General features: G+C 40.7%; 1 long non-coding RNA gene across 1 annotated transcript; it reads left to right on the top strand.

Moving 5' to 3' along the window:
* The first annotated feature begins 12,424 nt into the window (after positions 1-12,424).
* LOC310896238 lies at positions 12,425-22,181 on the top strand. The gene is made up of 6 exons (XR_014581295.1): positions 12,425-12,515; positions 18,946-18,998; positions 20,170-20,545; positions 20,941-21,065; positions 21,355-21,464; positions 22,013-22,181. It is a non-coding gene; the product is annotated as an uncharacterized lncRNA (long non-coding RNA).
* The last annotated feature ends 219 nt before the right edge of the window (positions 22,182-22,400 follow it).

Below are 22,400 nucleotides of genomic sequence, written 5' to 3'. Positions count from 1 at the left end.
AGCCATACACACAGTGTGACCCCGCTCCCCTGGTTAGCTGGGGCCACAGACGAAAGCTTTGCAGCTGCAGCTAATGACTAGCAGGTAGGAAGTTTTGAGACGTAGCCCACATTATATCCATCTGCACAAGAAACAGGTTTGTCCAAAAGACACAGACCTTTACTGTGCGGCTGTGCCATGGGTTGGAATGGCTTCATTTATCACCTTCCCCTAAAATGTCACAGGTTTATTCTCACAACTACTTTGTGAAGTAGAAAAAAAACAACTTAATTCCCAGGAGTAGAACTGCTGCACATACATAAGATTTGATCTTCACATAGCAAATCCTTTCAGTGACTTGAGCAGCATCCTGGCTAGAGGCTGCTTTCCAGTCCCGTTACTGCCACAACCAGTATGGATAGCAATATACAACACGTTTTGTAGGTGAGTATTTCCATTTCAGTCTATGGATAATAACTTGCACGCTTAGGGATTTGCAAAACTTTGTCCCTTTATTGTTTATGGCTTAAATTGCATCTTCTGGAAAAGCCTGAAATAATAGGCGGTGGGTAAGATGCGCTATCTATGAAGTATCTCTAGGAAGAATTGTCACTCAGTATCGGTCCTCTGAAGGATTGCCAAGCTTCTTTTCTCTATGTGCTGAGCCTATGGCTGAGGGCACATTTTCCTTCTTGCCTTATCCACCCTGGTTACCTCAAAGAGAAGAGAGAAAATACAGCCTCATCCTCAGCTGTCCACTTGACCTAGCAGTTGTGTGGCAGGATAGACCAGGAACCAGCAATGGCCTGGTATGAAGGAAGCTCTCAAATCATGGCTTGTAAACCAAATAATCTATTTGATTTTAACCTCTGTCCTTTGCTCTCTTTCCCATAAAAGGCCTATAGTATGGGTTCTTCCTGTCTCATTGAAGCCACTAAGTTTTGTTAAAAACTTCAGGAGAAGCAAGATCAAGCTCTTTATTTTTCTTGTCTTTTTTTTTTTTGGTATCTAATTTGGATTGCAGTTGTACTGATTGACAAGTCCGCTACAACTGCATTGAATTGCTGCCCAAATCAGTAATCTACTTTGGTGTCTTAATTAACTAGAGTCAAATTTGAATTGAATTGCTTTTCTTGGAGATCTTTTACGGTGACTGTCAATCCAAAGGTAAAGACTTTTATAAAAATGCTGCTGCTTTTTATTTTGTACAATTGCTTTAGATAAAGATATTTTTCTTCATCTCCTGCCTCTCAGTACTTACATTTTCTTATTTCATATTCCCTTCTATTTCCTTTTTTCATTTTTAATATATTCTTTTCTCCCTCTTATTTTTTAATTAGCCTTCTATTTGAATTTAATTATTTTCTTCTCTTTCAGCTAACTCCTGTCTTACACAGCACACTATCTCACCACCCTCTTCAATAAAGCCCTGTCTCTCAGCTTCACCTGCCTCTTTCAAGTCTTCCACTCTCTAATTTATTTTTTTGCATTTCTAATCCCCTTCCCCCCCAATAATTCTTTTTTAACTCATGAGTTTCCTTTCTAGCCACAGGGTCCAGATTTCTCCCTTTTCACTTCCTTTACATCTATCCAATGCTGAAGCTCCTGAACAAGTGGCACCAGATCTGTACCTCTGCAGTGCAGAGAAGAATCAGCCCCACAGAAGCAAATCCATTAAATAAAACTGGGATGTTCCAGTGGGCAATGTCTGTTCACAAATAATGGGAAAATGTTTCATGTTCCACCCAGGAAGGTGTAAGAGCATTGCAGTAAGTGGTTAATAAATATTCCTGGTCTTTATCCATTCCCTATCAACATTTCCTTTTTTACTCCCTTTCTTCCTACAAAACTCACGCATGCCGTCTCTCTTGGGCAGAGATTCTGATCTTGTTTTTACTACTTTTACAGTGGCTTCACAGTGCTAATTTCTGTTTCATTTCTCTTGAGCTATCCAAGCTTAAGCAAGAGCAGACTCAGGGTCTCTATTGGACTGGGGATTTTCTTTTTTTTTTTTTTTTTCCTTCTATTTTTTAAATTAGATGTCCCAACTGATCTTAAACAGCTGGCTTTTTTCATTTCAGGAGTAGCTTAAGTCTGCATTCTTCAACAGCATACAGCAGTTATCAGTTAATGAGATGACTTGTACCCTTGTCCACACTTGCATCACTACGGCTTCTTAAATGAGCTGATGTGCTGCAACTGAGGATTAAACCATCTCTTTCAATATTGCATGCACTGCAGCACAAGTCACTCACTCCAGCAGCCACAGAGGTGATTGCAGACCTAGGAAAGTCAAGATGAGCAGAAACCCTTGTGCGTTAAAGGTAAAGCAACTTCAGCAGTAGAAAAAGAGGAACACAATCCTCTGCTCACTGTTCAGTTGCTGCTAAAATCCCCTACCTGTTTTTGCCAAATGTGTATTGTTTTGTGTATTTTCACATCCTTTTTTAATCCACCCACACACGGTTCATTTTTGAAAGGTGCATTGTGAACATGCCAGGGCTGAAAAGGACACTCCAATATTCAGGTCTGTAGACTTCACCATTCCAAATCTATGCACATACAGTAAAAGAAACGTTCTAGAAAAGCAAGAAAATGCTCTGTATTGGAGTATAATCTTTGTAGCTTCATACCTCCAGCGTGAGGTAACCACTTTGATACCCTGAAGCTTGAAGAAGATCTATTTTTATAATAATGCCACATTCTCAACTCCACTAGAAGATCACAAATGTTGGGATATGGTTCCGGAGGATTTAATCCAAGTGTTGGCCCCTCACTGAAGGCTATTCAGCTATAAATGACTACCTGATCATTTAAATTGCAGAGCTGAAGATAATTACATCCATCTTTTGGGTGTTATTGATTACAGAAGCACCACAACCTAACTATTTCAGCCCTAGGGCTAACTAGGTTCAGATGTACCCTTTTCTTTCTACTCAGACCACAGAAACGAAGATGCCTTAAGGAAGTATTATAAATGGGGACCAAATTATCTGTGCAAAGGTATACTTTGTTCAATGGTCCTAAATTAGTTGCTCCATTTCCATGCTACAGAGAGAAAATTAATAACATTTCTTCATATGTGGAGGCAGCATTTGCACTAAGGTAATTACACTTGCCAAAACTCAGCAAAAACCTCAGTCACTGAATAGTTTTGCTGTTACCCACTAGCACTACCTCCCTTCTCTGCAAAAATGTTGTTTTAGGCATCTTTGACTCTTTACAGCAGATAGCTAAGACACCACTCTTATAACTAGTCTTATGCAGTACCAAAAGACTCTGCAAGATCCCACAGCAGCTCTAGGCGCTGTGCAGCCACATGACACTAGACAAATCCATATATCCATTCAACCCTGAAAGATATTTATAAGCATGCAAAAGGAACGTATTATACTACCACTCTTGTTTGATGGTAACTGAGGTCCATCAGTTAATCAATTGTGCACAGCGCCAAAAAAGGGCTGAAGGGAAGCAGTGGTCCCTTCCCTGGCAACCTCCTGAACTACTTTCTTATCCCTTCCACATTACACTTGTGTGAGCTCTACACATAAGCAGCAAGTCTTCAGGCTAAAAAAGGATTCCAAATAAAACCCACTCCAAAACAAAAACCCCATTGTGTACTTTCTGATTAATTTTTGAGTGCACCTGAAGCAACTGCAGGAGTAGTAATGATATTCTTCATAGAGCCTGTCCCTTAATGTACACCATAATTAGAGGAAACTTGGATCCCAACAGACATGGTCTTTAAAGACTCGAGTGACTGGGAGGTGAAAGGGGAGGAGGTAAGGCCATTAAACGTAGCCAAGACACCTCCGACTATCCCTCTCAGCACAGACCAATGCAAATATGTGCTCTGAAAATTAACACAGCTAGGAAGGAAACATCCCACAGGGAGAATCAATACCCAGCAAAGGATAATGGGAACCCTGTGCAAGCAGCTGTGAACTGCCCTCTGAACATTAGCACCTGCCGAAGACAGCAATCAATGCTGGTCAATGGGCAGCTCTCTTTACAGCTCAATTCACACAGTGATCATTAGCTGGAGCCAACATGGTGGCACACCAGACTGCCAAATGGTGTCCCTTTCTTCCCAAATGCAGACAAACAATGACTTCCCCAAATAATAGGCACTGCTCTTTTTAATCTATCCTCCCTTCCTTCTGCTTTGCCCTTTTTGCAGTACATAAGGAAGATCCATTGGAAGCTAGAAATTATGTTATTCAGCTTAATTTCAGAATACATTCTGCCATGGAGTCAAGGCACGACAGGCACCTCAATTCAGACATAGCAAGGAATACAGGCTTAACAACTTCTGTTGATACTATGTAGTCTTGTACTTTGTAATTAATTTATGATTTATTAAGGAATCGCATTTATTATCATTTCAAAGACAGTGAAAGAGCAAAACTGGAGATGCTCAGAGCATGTGGGAGTTTGAGTTTTTCTCCATGGGACAGAGAAATTCTGCAGACAATAAGACTTATGTCTGTCCATAGCAGAGTAAGTTGCATCAGTGAAGACTGTTCTTGTCACAGCCTTTGTGCATGTCTCCATACAGTCACACTGAATAATAGAAAAAAGACAAAGAATTGATATAAGCAAAGATTCACAATGTTTTCATGGAGTCCACTGGGCAGAGCAAGGAATTAGTGTGATGTAGTCAACAGCAGGTTCTGAGAAGGTCTCTCTCACTTCGAAGGTCTTCCTTTTTTCTGGAGCATGTAACAGCAAACAATATCAAACATTGCAGATTTGTTTTAGAAAAGTGAAGCATGCCATTTAGACCTGTGACTGTACCACTGTGCCTGATGTTATCCAAACTGTGCTTCTGTATCCCTAGATATCCCTAGATACTGTGAAATAGGGGCAGAAAGCTGAACCCAAAAGCGATCAAAGCCTCACTCCCCTAAACACCATCTGACTACACACATGCTCAAAATTACGAGTGCACTTCTTTAGGCTGGGGTCTGTGAATCTGCTCTAAATGCTAAAAGCCAGAGGAATGTCCCCAAAAGTTTGCAGGAAGTCATCCTAGCCACCAAAAATTACTCCAGATCTTGCAGTTCCCAGTCCTGTGCTCTCAACATAATAATATCCAGTTTCCCACTAGAGAAACCGGTAGCATTAGCAAGCACAGAAATGCAGATTGAGCTTACTGAGATGCCAGCTAGGGCTCTGAAAGGTAGACAGCTGAGCAGTGTACTGGAAAATGACCAGATATATTTAAACTGGCATGATCCAGTTCACTACGTTCTGAACTACTGCCAAAAGTTCAGGGGCATTGCGAACACCTCTTACGTAAGGGACACACGATTCTGCCATCTACTCGTGGTACGGAGCACAGCCAAGCACAGAGCAGGGACAGAGGGCAGAGGATATCCTAGAGTGTTCTTTCAAACTTGACACAGATTTCCATTTTGTCACGTTCTTAGCATGTGTGTTTATTTTCCTTGTATATTCAAGCATTTGGAGCCTTACAGTTGCCAGAGCTTATGAAAAGTGCATATTTAGCTCAAAGAGTTCCCAGATGTGAATTTCAAAATGACACTGTGTTGATTAGCTATAGAAGGCAGCCAGTCAAAGAGCCGAAACAATAGCATGTGACTTGGCATTCCCCAGCCAGCCAGAAAATAGTCACCCATTTATTGTTTCGTGAATTTTCCAAAATCTGTGAGTACAACAAAAGTTAAAGGTATGACCAAACGTTTCTATCTCCCAGCCTGCATTTAATGTCCTGTCCTATCATCACTGCTGTTTCTTCTCCACCTCTTGTTGGGAAATGTCTTGACATTTCAGGTGTGAGGTCACCTGAAAAAGGTGGCCAGGACTTCAAGATTCCTCCAGCACTGAAGTTATCCTGCCATGGAAACACATGGGCCCTGCCCCGCCTCTGGGGAAAAAAAATGAAAATAGAGTGAAATGTGTTTACTTTCCTTTAATGTCATGCATAATGTCATGCATTGTTTGCAACCGATCGTTCATCATCACAGCTCACCCCTATGAATGATTCATGAGGGGACAGCTGTTCCCAGGGCCAGCTCCTGAGCTGCACATACCATGGGAGAAGCTCAGCACCTGAGAAGAACTAAGGCTTCTTCATCTCCAAGTGCTTCATTTTTTTTCAAATGAAGGCAAGGCTGTAATGCACCCTAACAAAACATTCAGCAGGGAAGGAGTGGGAAAGTAGGTTGCATGGAGAATTAAAATGTGTTTCAAGGCATACAGCAAGACAGGATTTAAGGAGAGGTAGCATTATTTTGATCAGCTGTAAACATTAGGATTCAATATTCTATGTGGGATTCATCTAGCTGTCCACAAAATGCATGCATATAACACACAAAATGTCATAAAAATGTTGATGTGTTTTGTAGATATTATTTGTCTCCTGTTTTTCAAGAAACTTGCTAAATTTAACTGTGGGCACTACAAAGGACAAGGTATAGCCAGTTTTTGTATCCACTTCTGATTTCCTTCTGAGTCTTATATAGTCTTTGTATAATAAAATGCATGTCTCACTTAACCATGCACAGCACTTTCTGCTGCAGACAGACCTAAACTTGTCCTAATGAGGCTTCCCAGCTTTAAATTGGTGTTAATATAATCTCCTCCCTCTTTCTTTATTATTACCACAACTGAAGGAGAAAGGCAGAAAAGAGAATTTAAAAATCCACTGAGAAAGCACAGTTTGTAATATTACAGCAATCATTATGATAAATCAGATATTTTTTCAAATACATTGACAATTTTATCTTAAGAAAATAGGAAACTGCAATACAACTGAAATGGCAAGCAATTTCTGCACTGTCTGTGGATGTTGCAGAAATCAGAAACATATCTTGTGCTTTTCTCCTCCCTTTTGTATCCTTGCCCCCTTTCAGTAAAAGAAAACAAAACAAAACAAAGTAAAATAAAATGATAAAATAAATATAAATTACTTCCAGGATGGTATTCTACCTGTAAATCCCTAAACCCAGACGACTGCTCTGAAGAAAGAGTGGTGCTACTCTTTCAAGCTCCACACACAAAATAAGATTGAATTGCCAAAACCCAATGACATTCCTAAACTGGACAGATGTTTAGAATACAACAGCAAATGCTACTTAGAATTTGGATTTCAAACTCTTCAAAACCACTTTGATTGAAAAAAAGCATCACGGACTGGCATTTCAAGAAATAGTTCCTAACTGGAAAGCTGCTAAATCCACAGCTCAGATTTGGAATTCACATATTGCTCCCTTCTTTAGGGAAGGGTAGTTTACACCAACACAGAATGGGATTTTTTTTAAACATACAGCTTTTGTTGAATGTCCTTTATCCTATTTGGATAGTGCTTTCTCTCAGCCCCTTTCTGACCTCTCACTCACCCCACCAGAGACTCAGTCTACAAACTATTCAAGGTTATTTATACCACAATCGTTGTTTATACAGAAGTGGGCAAGGGAAACTCAGTTGTTTGTAAATGCAGGAGGGCAATTTAAATAGAATGAAGTTCAGCCCCAGTGCTGGAATTCTTTACTGTGTCTCCATAAGAGACATACAAACCACTTACTCTACAGAGAACAAATTTACAAGTCGCACATCATACATACATTGGAATTACATGGTTTGTGGTAGACCTCGTTGGTGCTAGAGCCAAACTCTGTTCTCAATCTCTGGAGACAATGGGATTGTATTGATATAAGGTTGCAGAATTTGACTTTAAATCAGTAAGCAGGCACACCAGGCAAAAAAACAACAGGCCTCTGCAGACATATGTCCTTGATTAGATATTTCTTGCACACGGAAACCATTTTTAGTTAGAGAAGAAAGTTTTTTGTTGTCTCCAGAAAGACCAATATGATGACTATGCAGCCAAGCATTAAGTAGCTCCATGGAAGCAGCAGTCACCTTTGCTGTAACTAAAGAAAACCATGGGAGGATTTTCCCAGGGGAGAAGCAATGTGTCTAGCCACCCTTTTTCCCATTAGCAACAATTAGAGTAGTTCAACATCATCACATCATACGTGACACCATCATACTTGCATGCAGCCCAGACAGTTAATTACACAGATCTCTGCTTCATACTTTTCAGCTTGCTTCAGATAACATTTTCCCATGACAGAAGTCCAAAAGAAAGAACTACCAAAGCATTATTCATGAAATAAATAAGCTGCTTTCCTTGTTTTAAATATTCCATTATTTTTTTAATGAAGATCATTTTCAATGATATGGTAAGAGAAGATTAAATTTTTACAGAACAGTAGGATCCTTGAAACTGAAACAAGGGAAAGACCTTCAAGAACAGTATGGCTATAATATATGGCCTCTTCTCTTAGTACCATTCAGATTCCAGCTGTGTTCAGAACCTGATATTATTATCTGTAGGAAGAAAAACAAAGACAGAAAGAGTGGCTGGTTGTCTGGAACAAATTACTACTGTTAAAGGTGAGGCATAACAGAGCTCAGAAACCATTGACATTAGGTATGTTGTGTGTGCCCATGCTGGTCAGTCACTCTCTGGGAAACATATTCTTCTCCAGCAGTTTTTAAAGTTGTATATCCTATACCACCCATACTGAAGATCTGATTCAAGATGAATGTAACCAGATTCAAACATACTAAATTTTAAGTGCTCCATCTCATAGTTAAAACATTACATTACTTCTTATTACTTCATGTGTTGAGGTTTTTCAATAATGAAGATTTTTTTTGTTTTTGCTCTCGGATAGCGTTTCTCTGCAGATTTCATTGTACCTTACCCAGAAAGAGACAAAACTGAGAAGCAAAGTGGTGAAGGCCATAGAGAAGTTCATCAGCAGAGGTGAGGTTAGAACCCTCAATTCACTACTTTGTCCCCGGATTACTCTACCAGTACAAGACAAAACTACATAATTAAAGCAACCAGCCTGGTTTTAGGCCTCTATGCCGAGGATTCATCTGTTTTCCAGTGTTCTCTGGCAATCTAAGAGAGATCCTAAAGGCATTGTCTCAATTGAAAACTGAAGAAGAAGAAAGGAAAGAAGGAATATACTATGCATATAAAAGACATGGATGGAAATTCTTTAACCAATTAACTCAGCAGTGTGTTCATACGGACATAAGAAATATCTGTGGACTTAAAGCGTTTTTCTGCGATGTTCAATAAACCTTATATTCACGACAAACTGAAAAATTAAAAGGTCAGTTTTTCTAACAATAACTGCCATCTACAATTTTTTCTTCACAGTTGCTTACATTTTTGTTCCCACAGTGAAGGGTACTTTCTCACCGTTATCAAATGCAGTAAATATTTGAGACAGAACTGAAATAACTCATCCAGACAGATGAGTATCTCAGAAGAAAATCCAGCTGCATCAAGACAGGTTAGAAAGGGAATGATTTCGTAGGTGCTGATATTCACATCCTAAAATATCGCATATCATTATGAAGAACTTGCCTTAGAATAATTCCAGATTCTTTTTCTACATTAGTGGTAGGCTTTCGTATGTGTGTTTATAACCAGTCTGTCTTCTGGATATTCAGTCATTTGCAGAGATGTTGTGTGTCTGCTGTGGCTCTTTCAAAGACTACTAATTCCTGCAGGAGCACTAACCCACTGCCCACTAATCTACTGCCAAGCATCACAATGGGAGACAAAACCTCACCACTGAAGATGCCAAAACTATTTCAGATCCACTCTGTTGTTGTGAATGTCCTTTCTGTAGTAGGTGGCAACAAAAATTTTGAAGCAGAGGCTATACTAAATGATTTCCTAAGGTCACTTCAAACCTGAGTTTTATTGTGATCCTATGACAGGTGGCAACATGGCATGAGAAAGAAACTGCATAAACCTGAGAATTTGCTGCCCATTATTACTGAGCTATTGCTACAGTTCTGACATCTGATGTGAGGTGCTGCATGAACTCACATCCTGATCAGATGAACAGCTTTCCCCTAACATTGTTTTCCACAATAATGGAACATAGTGGGGCATATAACATTCCATTATAATGAATATAATTTCTTACATAGGCCTGCAAAACAAAATCCAGTTAAAACAGCATGGGCTAAAATAAAACCCAGGGAACTCTTTGACAATTTAGCAATGCCCATATAGTGTGCAACATCCTTTAAGCAGAAGCCCACACGTGAAGATAGTGTGAAATGCCTTTCCTGGGGCTTGACTGCAACCAGGACTGTACTGCCAGGAACAGCACAGCCCTCAGCCATGTTCAACAGTTGTGCAACACTCAGTTGGAGCAATATCAGAATGGGACCCCCCTCTGTGACAAAAATAGGGCTGACAAATTTGTGGAAGGAGCCAATGCTTAACAGATACAGCGCGTGGCGAAAGGGAATGCTGCTTGGAGCGTAACGTAAGATAAGATTACACTCATACAGCATTGCTGTTTGCAGGAAGAGAGACGTTACCCCTCCAACACAGAGACACTCACATATTGTAATGAATCACAGATTAACCATTGTGCTCTTCCTGAAGAGTTAAATGGCCGTAGCAACAAGGAGGGCTGTGGGGGTAGTTGTCCCAGTGCTAACAGCGCCAAAGAGTTGTCTTGTTTCACTTGAGAAAAGGAATTCTAACTTTACACTAACAGAAGTGCTCAGAAAGCCTCTTTTCACACCTATGCAGTGCTTGCTACCACGACAGCAGTCCTCAGTTATTAACTGCTTGGGATTATTTCAGTAAACAGTCTACTACCTGGTGTCAGTGGCCAGGCACTCAAAATCTACACAGGGATTCAAAGCATGCACACTCCAGTGGAAAGACGTGCCCTGACTCCCATCCCCACTTGCATGGGTTGTGGGTCAAGCTCTTAGAGTCTGCACATGACTAGTAATTTTTAAATGATTACAATGGAAGGAAAGACTGCCTTTTTAATGCCCAAGCGCAACAGCTGCAATGTCATTGGGGTTGTGTTCTGAGATGCTCCTAGATTGCAGCCCAAATAAGCATCTTAATGATACTTAGAAAATATGTAAAGCACTTCTTTTATATGCAATGACAATTCCATCTGGGTGCATCGTCTGTTTGTCCAGCCAGAACAGAATTAGAATTAATGAACCAGATTCTGCTCCGATTTGCACTACATGCTACTACAGTAAGAGAAATGAAGCCACCCAGTGTGTAAACAAGGGGAAACTTTGACTAAGTTACTTTATTTGTGAGAGTGAGCTTACAATTAGATAATACCTTTCAACTACAGTAGATCTGCATGTTCCAAAAAACGCACTACACAAGGCTCTGCTTTATTTACATGCATTGAATGTTTAACAACAATTCTTAGCCAACAACTTCACAAAATTCATGTAACAATAAAAGATGCTATCAAAAATGTTATCAAAGCCACAAAAAACGTTTGGGGAAGCAGATCAAAATGACATGCACAGAAATTTGGAGCAAATCCAGGCACTTCACCTCTACTCCCAAAACAAATACTTCTGGGAGCCTTTAATGATCATACTTGATCATGACCTTGTCTTGTTATTCATATAGAGAAGACAGCTTCTCTGTCACAGTGTTCCAAAGGTGACAGTTTGTGTCATTCAGAGGTGACACCAAATGATGGTCATTTGGACGTATTACCGATTCAAAGAACTATCATCTTTTAGTTGCAGTAATTGTTATGTATGGTAATTATGTTATTATCTGTGTTATACATGGTAATTGTTATTTATGGTAATTTATATGGTATAAAAAGTTATCTGATGCTAAACATGTAACAAAATATAGACTAAGTTCTTTTCCTATACAAAAAAAAAAAGTGTAAACAAAATGAGTTCATTGCGGTGTGCAGAAAGGAATGGCTGCGGTCCCACAATTTACTGTTACTGACATCTCAAAGGAAGCAAGTGATGACCTAAGTGTAACATTAATGAAAAGAGTGATGGTTGACTAAAGAGTAATAGCTGACTGTATTGGTGGGAGATGAAATGGAAACAGAAATGAAACAACATTATTTCCAACAGTTCTCTCATATTTCTCATGTCTTTATATTAGACCAGTGCAAGGACAGAAGCATTCCAGACAATACCTGATATATCTTGAGATCTGATTGCTATCTCTAGCAGACATTTGGCTTTTGTGGGTTCTTCTAGAGTGGTTGATCTGTTATAGGTACATACAGGAAGATACAAACTTGTCCAATGCTCTTGCAGCCTGACAGACAATCCACCACAAATTTATAAACCCATGTGGTAAGATAAATAAAAAAACATATGATATTAAAAAAAAAAAAAAAAAGTGTTTTATTCCAAAACTCTTAGCTTTTTGTAGGAAATGTAAACCCATTTGTATTGGGTTTATGTGGTGAGGGCTTGGTAACAGGGGGGCTGCAGGGGTGGCCTCTGTGAGCACAGCCCAGCAGCTGCCCCACATCAGATCAGAGCCAGCTCCAGCCGGCTCCAAAAGGGATCCACTGCTGGCCAGAGCTGAGCCAGGGAGTGACGCTGGGTGGGCCTCTGGGAGAGCAGACTGAAGAAAGGGGAAAAAAACTGCTGTGCAACTGCAGCTGGGAGAGAGGAGTGAGAAATGTGAGAGAACCAGCCCTGCAGCCCCCAAGGTGAGTGCAGCAGGAGGGCAGGAGGTGCTCCAGGCACGCAGCAGAAGTTCCCCTGTGCCTGTGGAGAGGCCCCTGGTGGAGCAGGCTGTCCCCCTGCAGCCCACGGGTCCCACATGGAGCAGATCTCCACGCTGCAGCCCGTGGAGGAGCCCCCGGTGGAGCAGGTGGATGTGGCCTGGAGGAGGCTGCGGCCCACGGAGAGCCCCCGCAGGAGCAGGCCCCGGGCCGGAGCTGCAGCCCGTGGAGAGGAGCCCACGCAGGAGCAGGGGGTCTGGGGGGAGCTGCCGCCCGTGGGGGACCCGTGCTGGAGCAGTTTGCTCCTGGGGGATGGACCTGGTGGTACGGAGCCGTGTGGGAGCAGTTCTTGAAGAGCTGCTGCCTGTGGGCAGCCCCCGCAGGTTCAGTTCGGGAAGGACGGCATCCCGTGGGAGGGACCCCACGTGAAGCAGGGGCAGAGAGTGACCATGAGGGAGCGGTGGAGACGAAGTGTCAGGGACTGACCACAGCCCTTGTTGCCTGTTCCCCGGTGCTGCTTTTGGGAAGGAGGTAGAGGAGGGTGGGTGGGGGGAAGGTGGTTTTAGTTTGCTTTTGGTTTCTCACCATTCTAGTCTGCTAGTGATAAGCAATAAATTATATCAATCTCCCTGTGCTCTCTGTTTTGTCCATGACGATAACTGGTGAGTGATCTCCCTGTCCTTATCTCAGCCCTTGAGCCCTTTCCATCATCTTTTCTTCTCCCCCTCTTCCTTTGAGGAGGTGGAGTAAGACAATAGTTGTGGTGGAGTTTAGCTTCACAACAGGGTAAAACCACCACAGCTATATAAAGCAAGACAACCTAATGAATGATACCTGATTGTCAGCGCTCAGCACACTCTGAGCAAGGCACTTCCACATACTAATAAGCTCATTAAAATTTTGAGGCCAGTGAAGTTTGCAGCTTTTCCCCATCCTGGCCAGGCTTTTTCCATCTTTTTCTTTCAGTGACAGTTCGGGTAATTAAAATAAGATTTGGGGAATGGGGTGCAGGATAGGGGGGAATTAGGTTACTGTGAAAGTCCTGAGAAAATTTAAGAGGCCTTAGCTGTTCATTAGGCTAAATCTACACAGCCTCCAGTACGCAGGTGAATAAGGGAGTCATACCTTAGGGACAAACACCAAGTCAAGTGTGACACTTCAGCTCACTGGATAGAGAAGAGGCCCCCGGGAATTTACAGCACAGTCCTTGCTAGTAAAGTGACTTCAGTGAAAACCTGTGGAAGCCAGCGTATGGCTATGCCATCTGACTCCATGTTATACTTTAAAGGAAAGTGGTCTGGTAATGCATGAGGTTACAGTGCTACAATGGCCTGCAGCATATGTGCTTCTCTCACAGTAAAAACTGCTGTTTCCTTCATACACCTATATCGGGCTGTGCCTGCCTGATTGACTACAGCAAGTGACTTTGGCAGGGCAACATACAGCCCCAAGGAGGAAGGGCTATAACATATTAATATAAGAATGTGGCTGATTACAATATAAGCCACTGAAAGCGAGCTGACTATAGCACCCGACTGGAAGAATGTGGCTGTCTGCAGGGTCCTGCCGGGAGAATGCATCTATCTATACCTAGAAGTGCATGGCTGACTACAGGCAGCTGTCATGCAATCGGAGTGGCCTGGTAGGGTGGTCACCTATCAAACCACCACGCCTGCTGTCATTGTTGGTGTAAATCCACCTCCCCTCAACCTCCCAGCAGCTAACTAGATTTTGTCTCTGGCAAGGGAGGAGGTGGAGGAAGTGGTCTCACTGTGAGTTTGATTCGAAGTTTCTGAATCTCAGATTTGACAGAAAGATATGTCCTTTGATGAACAAATGCTATTCAGCTCTTGTACTCAAGGGAATGATTCCATTATTAAGAATCTGATTTATTTTTAATAACCCTTCTGCTATAGATATAGGAACACCCTGTGTATTATAATCTAAAAAAATCCCTAAGGGTAATTTGTTTTGGAACCAATATATTGTCTGGGATTTTTGAATAGTGGAGGGTAATCAAATGAAGTGCATTTTCCATATCTGAATTGCTGGAAGAACAACACTGAAGTGTGTTTTGTTTGTTTTCTTCTTCCAGTATACACAAGGAACATTTAAATAATAAAGCATTACCAAAAAAAAAAATAGTTCTAAATAAATTCTTTATAAAGGACAACCAATCCTGCAATCAGACCCATCAGGCCCATTCCGCCTGAAAGCCAAAGAGTCCACCTGCTCTGAGCTGACTGCTATATTTATATATGTACCAGACGGGGATTTGCCATTTACTCTCTGCCCTAAGTTAATGGAGCTCAGCCCTGCGCAGTTTCGGGGAGGATGCTTAGGATAACTCCGCACGGGGCCGCGGCTGCCCTCTCCAGCTGGTGCAGCATGCCTTCCCATGCTGAGCGATGGGCCCTTCCAGGCACCTGTCTTCTCCTTGTCGACAGAGCAGCCTACTGCCTATCAATATTCATCTTCCGTTTCCAGATCTCCTGCCCCACAGGCTTCACATGCAAGCGTCACCTGGCCTCACCTCTCTATTTTCGTTGCCTGTGCATGGGAGCCCTTACACATTTGAACATCCCAAGTGGGAACTTTTGATATCACTCTCTATTTACATGGATCGAGTAGTCTGAGCTTTTTCTTCTTCAGTTGTAGGAGTTATTAGTATGTTTTGTCCCTTCTTTCCCCTTAAAAAGAAAGCTTAAAATGTTATTTGCTTTGGATTCTGAGAAGTACAAACTCTACCACATGGCAGACACATGTGAATCCATATGCTAGCATGTCTGTAAAGCCGAGAGAGATTAAAGCCTGAAGCTTCTATTAAACGCTCTCCTTTTTTTCTCGCATGCAACATTTTTAGATCGAGCTCTAAATGTTCACCGACTCATGAATATTTTTGAGCCAGCTCTGTTCACTGTGATAAATCATGCTGCTTGTGTGTTGGTTTAGTGACAGATAGTTACCTGAAAACTTCTAATGTAAAATGTTTTATAGCCATCTGAGGGGGGAAAAATGTGTGATCTTTGCCTGACTGCTGGAACAGTATGACAAGAGGAAACATACTGTATTCAAGCCCCACAGCATGCCAACTTTCTTTCTTTCTTCTAGAAATGGACAGAACTGAAAGGAAAATGACTGCTGGCATATTGTGAAAGTACTTCCAAGTTTGTACAAGCTCCAGTGATAGATGCAAACACAGACAAAACCCTTCATGGGAAACAAAAAGTTTTGCAAAGAAAGCTGAAAAATATCCTATGAAAGAAACAGAACTATCACGGTTAGGCTTTCCAACAAAAAGAAACAGACGCTCTCTAGGCTTATGTTCCAGAGTCAGTTTTATTGTAGTTGCTACACTAAATATAGATATTAAAGAATGTTATTCACACTGTAAAAGGCATATATCATATTTAAAGCAATGCAAAAAAATCTTTTCTTCCTTTAGAGATCTAAAATCCAAGGACTGCCTTGTCTCCTTTAAAGTTAGCTACCTTGAATTACCTCTCATTGCCATAGGGTGTGAGCACACAAACTGGCAGTTGGGTGATGAGTTACCCTGCATGAACTGCTCTGTAACAGTGGCTTGTATGTACACTTCCACACAGCCATAAATGCAGGACAGTCTTATCCCTAATGTGCATCAAACTCTACCCTTGAATTACAGATCCCATGGGGATGCAGAAAAACGTTGTTGTCCATTTAGATGCAGAATGAGAAGGAAACTACCCATAGACAATTAGCACAGAGACACTGTTTCTACATCCCATTCCATGATGTCAACTGAGCAGCAGCAACCTTCACCTGAGTCATCATCAGATGACTCAGATCGCACATCACCACCCTGGCCTTGTGCTTAAGCATTTAGTTCTTCCCCTGCCAATCCTTTCATTTTAAAGGAGTCCTAAAAACTGGTGACTTGTTTGTAGAATAGGGGTGCTCCTAGTTCTGGAAAAATAAGAAATTTAATTTATTTGAAATATAAACACAAGAGGTAAAAGAAAAAATTTCCACCTACTGCTGTGTGGAAATGCATTTAGCATAGTACAGGCTTCTATAGTTAGGGTAATAAACCGTGTTTCTTCTCTTGATTAAATCACATCATAGTTACACTATCATCATTAACATGACATCACTGCTCTGTGAATATTTCAGGTCTGAGATCCAAGTAAGATCTGGTAAAGATTTAATGCCCAGTGGAACTAAATTCCGCTGTCTATTTAAATGGCCAAAGTCAGCAATTCCAGGCCCCCCCCCCCCCTTTTTTTTTTTTTTCCAAAGAAAACCAAGGGAATAACTCACCAAAATCCTACTGATTTGGACATTATTTCCTTATAGGTTTCTTTGAAAATATTAGCCTGAGGAGCTCAGCCAAGAGTGGAATTCTGCTCAGTAAACCCAGAGAACACCACTAACATCAGTTGCACAGGGTGGGAAGGATGAAGGGTAATTACAGTCCCGGCTGCCAAATTCACCTCGGTTGCAAGTAACCATGATTTGTACCAGAATTAGGAGGTGGGGGAGACACAAACATTATGAAAATCGAGCCATTTTTATTAAATGGCAAAACATGGACGTAAGCATTCATCTGTGTTTGAAAATCATCACCTCGATGAGTGGGGAAGGTCACAGAGTAAATCTGTGTGAGGATGCGGACAACACCAAGATCATCCTTCTCCCCAGTAAACAGACCCTACTTTCCCTTGTATTAAAAATATTGCAGAGTACGTTGGTCTCTACTCAGATTAGTACTTTTGCATTCTTTTAATTAGATAATATTAACAATGAACTACTCCCCATAAGTACCATAGTTACACTGATTCAGATTGTTTACATGTATTTGTAGTAAAACTACTGATGTTTATTATAATATTATTATACTATTATACCATTGTTCATTAAATTGTTCTATTGCTATTTTTTATATGAATCAGATAAACTAGTGCATTAAAACAGCCCCTCCATTAGAAAGTGGTTGTTAACTGTATAAGAACAGAGTAGCTCAGTAATCTCCTATCACCTCAGTTTCTCAAGGGAGCTCTGCAAGTACAGAGGAAAGCACAGGTCTCCGCAGCCATAGCACTTTGCTCCTGACTCCCAGCCCTCTGTAATTCCCAGTCCTTTCCATGAAGGCACTCCAGAGGCACTGCTGCTCTGCTCTCAGACCAGAGCAAGCTTCCAGACCAGCCCCACGGCAGCCTCTGCATACACTTGCTGTTCTAATTTGGAGGAAACCCCATCCCGAAGTGCTTAGTATAGGAAATTAGGAGACACGACCCTTAAAGGCAAAAAATAGAGCACCATTAAGTCACCTACCATTCTTAGCATCAGAGGCCTGTTAGGGCCATTTTCATATAATGTTTCTAAACACGACAGTCAAAACACAAATGGCAGGTGGAATCAGAGAGATTTCCTAGAGAGAAAAAATAAATCAGATAAACATTTCACAAAGCCTTTGGCTCTGTATCCCATTGACAACACTCAACATTTCTCTCAGGCCATTCTGCACATTTACCAGACAATTTCAATACCAGACAATTTCTCTGTTGCTTACAGGGGCCTGGGGTCAGCTATGAAGCAAGCCTGTTGACTTTACAAAGCAACTGCTGTCTTACAGACAGTCACTCAGAAAACATCAGTCTAGAGCATCTTATTGTTCTCATAGCTGTGGTATCTAACCACCCTTAAGGGCAGGTTATTTGGAAGAAATAGGTAAAGATTAATTAATTAAGGAATAAAGTAAACACACCTGGACTTTCTCTGTGGCAAACACTCTGGTGATTAGTGATCTGAATCTAATCTCTTTCCTTCTGTGAATCATAAATTCAGCAGTGATTTGGATCTCAATACAGATTTCAAACGTAGATAGTTAATAGGCCAAACTAAACCCATGATCTGCAGACATTTGGAATTCAAGCAAGAATAAAACTGGGAACAGTGCTATCTCTTTTTTTAAATTAGCCTCCTCATTCCAATTTTCTCAGCTCGCCAGCTTCAGTGTGCCTCAGAGCCAGTCACCACAGAGAATGACACACTTACCTGTTACTGACAATCTTTGCTTCATGTTCTTGCTGCTCACTCTTACTAGTCCAGGGTTAATACACCGATTAAAAAAAAAAAAAAAAAAAAACAAAAACCTAAATTGTGTTTCCCTGAATCATCTAATTAAATTACCTCTCTACAGTAGCTGAGCAAATTGCTCTTACCTTACAATTCTATATTCCCATTTCACCTTTGCTGACTATTATTGAACCACATTTCCAATCAGTTTCCCAGAAGAAACACTCCACCACTTAGAGTAATGCTCTCTTTCCTTGAAGGAGAGGCAAAGTACCTTGGAGCTCCTCCAGAGTGAGTTTTAAGGACCTGAAATTCAAAGTTCAATAGCATCGTTCCTTATTCTCATGTTTCCATACAGCCAATGGACCCCAAAGGAAACCATCCTACTCTTGGCTGTCTCTCAGCAGTCAGGTGAGTAATTCAGAAAAGTAATTCGACAATTCCAATCTTGGACTGGCTGGGAGAGTTCTTCTCATTATGGCCACCTCTTGGGCTTCTCAAGCCACAGGCATTTATCTAACATCATCATTCAGCTATAACTCATAGTTTTGAAGCTTGAACTAGTTCAAGTAAATTCAGAAAGAGAAGTCAGGAAAGGAGGGCAAATATGCCAAAGGTAGATTGTATTATCTTTATGGCCCATTGTGGGCTTGAAACATAAATATAGGCTTATTCTCCTGTAGTAGGCTTTGTGCTGTTCTGTCACTTTTGCTAGCCCCAGAAACTATTGGCATCCTTCAAGTGCCCCAAAATTATTGCTCCCACATAAGTAATACCAGAGAAGAAAAGCCCTTTTCGTCAGCCAGCCTTCAAAACGTTCCTTGACTACCTGCAATATCAAGCATGTTATGATAGGAAACATCCACAATCCCACATGCAATCTTCATGAAATCAATACATGTCAAACGGATAAGTATGGACCTCACAGAATATCAGCCTTACTGCTCCCTGTATCTGGGACTGGGACTGAAAGCAGTCAGCACATCAGTATAAAGATTTTCATACTGACACTGCAAATCTTCCTTGCTTTTTATAGGGAAAAATTATACAGATTTTTTATGTGTAAAGTTTTCAGGTAGTTATATTCAGACCCCTTCTTGTTGTCTAAATTATGCATCAAAATGAGAAGATAATCCATTGTTTTTTATATTAAGTCAGATATTGGCTGGTTTTTATGGCAACTAAATGTCTTTTTTCTTTCCAGATTTACATTGCACCATATTGATTTTAAAATGATAGTGATTTATCAAGGACCATTTTTGTTAGAATTTAAAGAAGGCGAGGCCCAGCAACTGGAAGCCATGAGCAATCTTGGGCCCTCAGATAGGTTTAACGAGGAACAGATTAATAGATATATAAATCTAAGAAGATGGAAATTGCATTCAGTTATTTCAGAAAAAAAAGGGGGGGGGGAGTGTTTGCCATGCTTGTTTGGAAACCAACATCTAGTAAAATCTAGTAAAATCTTCAATAAAATGGAAGGATATATTTTTCAGTTTGCATCTTCCTCTATTATGAATTTCTCAGGAAACTACCAGAAAGAGCACCAGTATAAAATTTACTTTTTTTTTTTTTTCAGCAGGGATGAATTTAGAGTGACATCTTCCAGGACAAGAAAAGTGCAGAGGGAGCTTCTGCAAAGTTACTGCAATTGTGCATGCCTCCAGTAGCTTGTATGGGTGAAATCTTAAATATATCTGGAGAGTAATTATTCAGAACAATTTTCTTTCTATGAATGGAGTGTGCAGGTGTGCGACATCCTGTTCTGATGTGACTAGCCAAGTACAAATGCCTCTTGTGAAATTCACCCTCCACTGTAGCGACTGTAAATCTGACTACCTGAAAAAAAAGGCAGTCATGCTTCTGAAACTCAAGCAAACAATGCCAGTGGAGTACTTCATAACGTATTTTCCCCCCTGCGCATCAGGACAAAGGCTTTCATGAAGTACAAAGAAGAGGTGTGTGTGAGAGCTAAGTTGTCTCTATTGTTTTATAACAAGGCCTCTCTTTTTTTGTACTTCAGCCCTGTGTCCATTAAATGCAATTTAGTGGGATCATCAGAGCTTGAAAGGGCAGATCAAACAGCACTAAGAATCCCAGCTGTGCAGGCCCCAGTTTGGAGTGAACATTAACCTCAGCATTCAGTAATAATTTATTCTACTCTAGATAGGAAGAGGTTTTATTTGTTCCTGCATGTTGGTCCCATTGTTTGTTTGTGTTGCTTTTTTTCTTCCTGAAACAGTCACAAAAGTATATAATATGTAATAAATTAGAGATTTTTTTACATATACATGTGCATACGTTTATATACATGGCATAGATATTTATATATATCTCTCACAAATAATTTCAGATGTGCCCAGAGCTGGAGTGACATCTCAGAAACCCTTCCAGAGCAGAAGACTATTTCCAGTCTCATCATTTTACACTGCCTGTGCCGAAAGGAAAGAAACCTTGGCAAACACAATGACTCCACAGGTTTGTATTCACATCTTTTTGGTATTGGGACCTGATGGCTGAGGCAGAGAATTGTGTGAAAGGCACTTATCTTAGGCAGAAGATGGTGATCATTGATTGTACATTAAAGGTAAACCATGAAACAGGGTGTGTTTTTTTCTGTTTTAGTCTACTGTTAGCTAAATCTCTCAAACAGTGCTTTCCAGTCCCTGGTAATGACAGATATGCATGGGGTGATTTGCATCCCAGTCAGATAGGCTGCACCTCAGCTGATATTACTGTATGCATGATATATCTCTCCATTTCACAGTATATTTCTTCCTGACATTTTTTAAACTACGAGATACAGAGTGGTACAAACCTTGAAAGATGGTCAAGAACTGAAACCTGCAACTGTCCTTAAGTTAAAAGGAAGCAATGGTAAGGGGTTAGTGTCCATGATGCTAATTACATACATTTTTAAATTATGTACTAGAGAGGCAATTCGTGTTTTAACTACAAGTGACATGGCCAGCAGTTAAACAGTAGCATTCCTATCACCGTATCCAGCACTGGGGACATCCAGAGAAAGGTCAACTCCAAAAGACGAGTCATAAAGGAATTGCAATTAACGGCCAATGTACAGAAATAACCTTTTTTACCCTCTTTCTCTTCCTGTTCTTTGCTTCTGTACCAGACTGTGCTACATAAAACATTTTGCTTGCTTTGATTTTTAAGCACTGAGGTTTATTTTGGATCAGTGAGGTGAGAAACCTTTGAAAGGCTCATGAGACTCCATAAGCCTGTGAGTCCAGTGTTTGCACCTGTCAGGATCATGGTTTCCTTCAGCAGATTGATAATGTGGAAATATAGCAGACACATTTCTGCATTTATTTCCTCCTCTGTCTTAACAAGAAAAAAGTAGTATTGTGTATGTAATGTAATCAAAGATTTCACTTGTCAGATTAAGTGGATTGTGTTTTTTTCAGAAGTGAAAAAAAGGCTGCAGCAAACTTGGTCTGCATTGCACAATCCCCCAGACACACAGACACTGGTGACCTTGGCTTGGAGAATGCTGGAAGGATTAAAAGACTATACAAAGAAATAAAAATTTAAAAAACACTAAAAAATTGGGGTTAGTCTGATAAAGGAAAACAATGGTTGACTGTGTGTTTGTTTAAATCTTCACAGTCACATTAAGGGCTTGATAACTTTTTAGGTAAACATTCAGGTTCTACTGAGGAAGAGTACTACAAAGAGGCAAAACGCAAAATATTCAGTCAAGGAGCAAAAAAAATTCTTGCAATATCCATTTCCCTTAGACACGTGTAAGTTAGTGAAAGATACATTCCATAAAATCAAAGACAGGTTTCTTCT

Source organism: Anser anser (assembly GCF_964211835.1).
Source record: "Anser anser genome assembly, chromosome: 3".
NCBI lineage: Eukaryota > Metazoa > Chordata > Aves > Anseriformes > Anatidae > Anser > Anser anser.
This window is presented reverse-complemented; position numbering and strand designations above follow the sequence as displayed.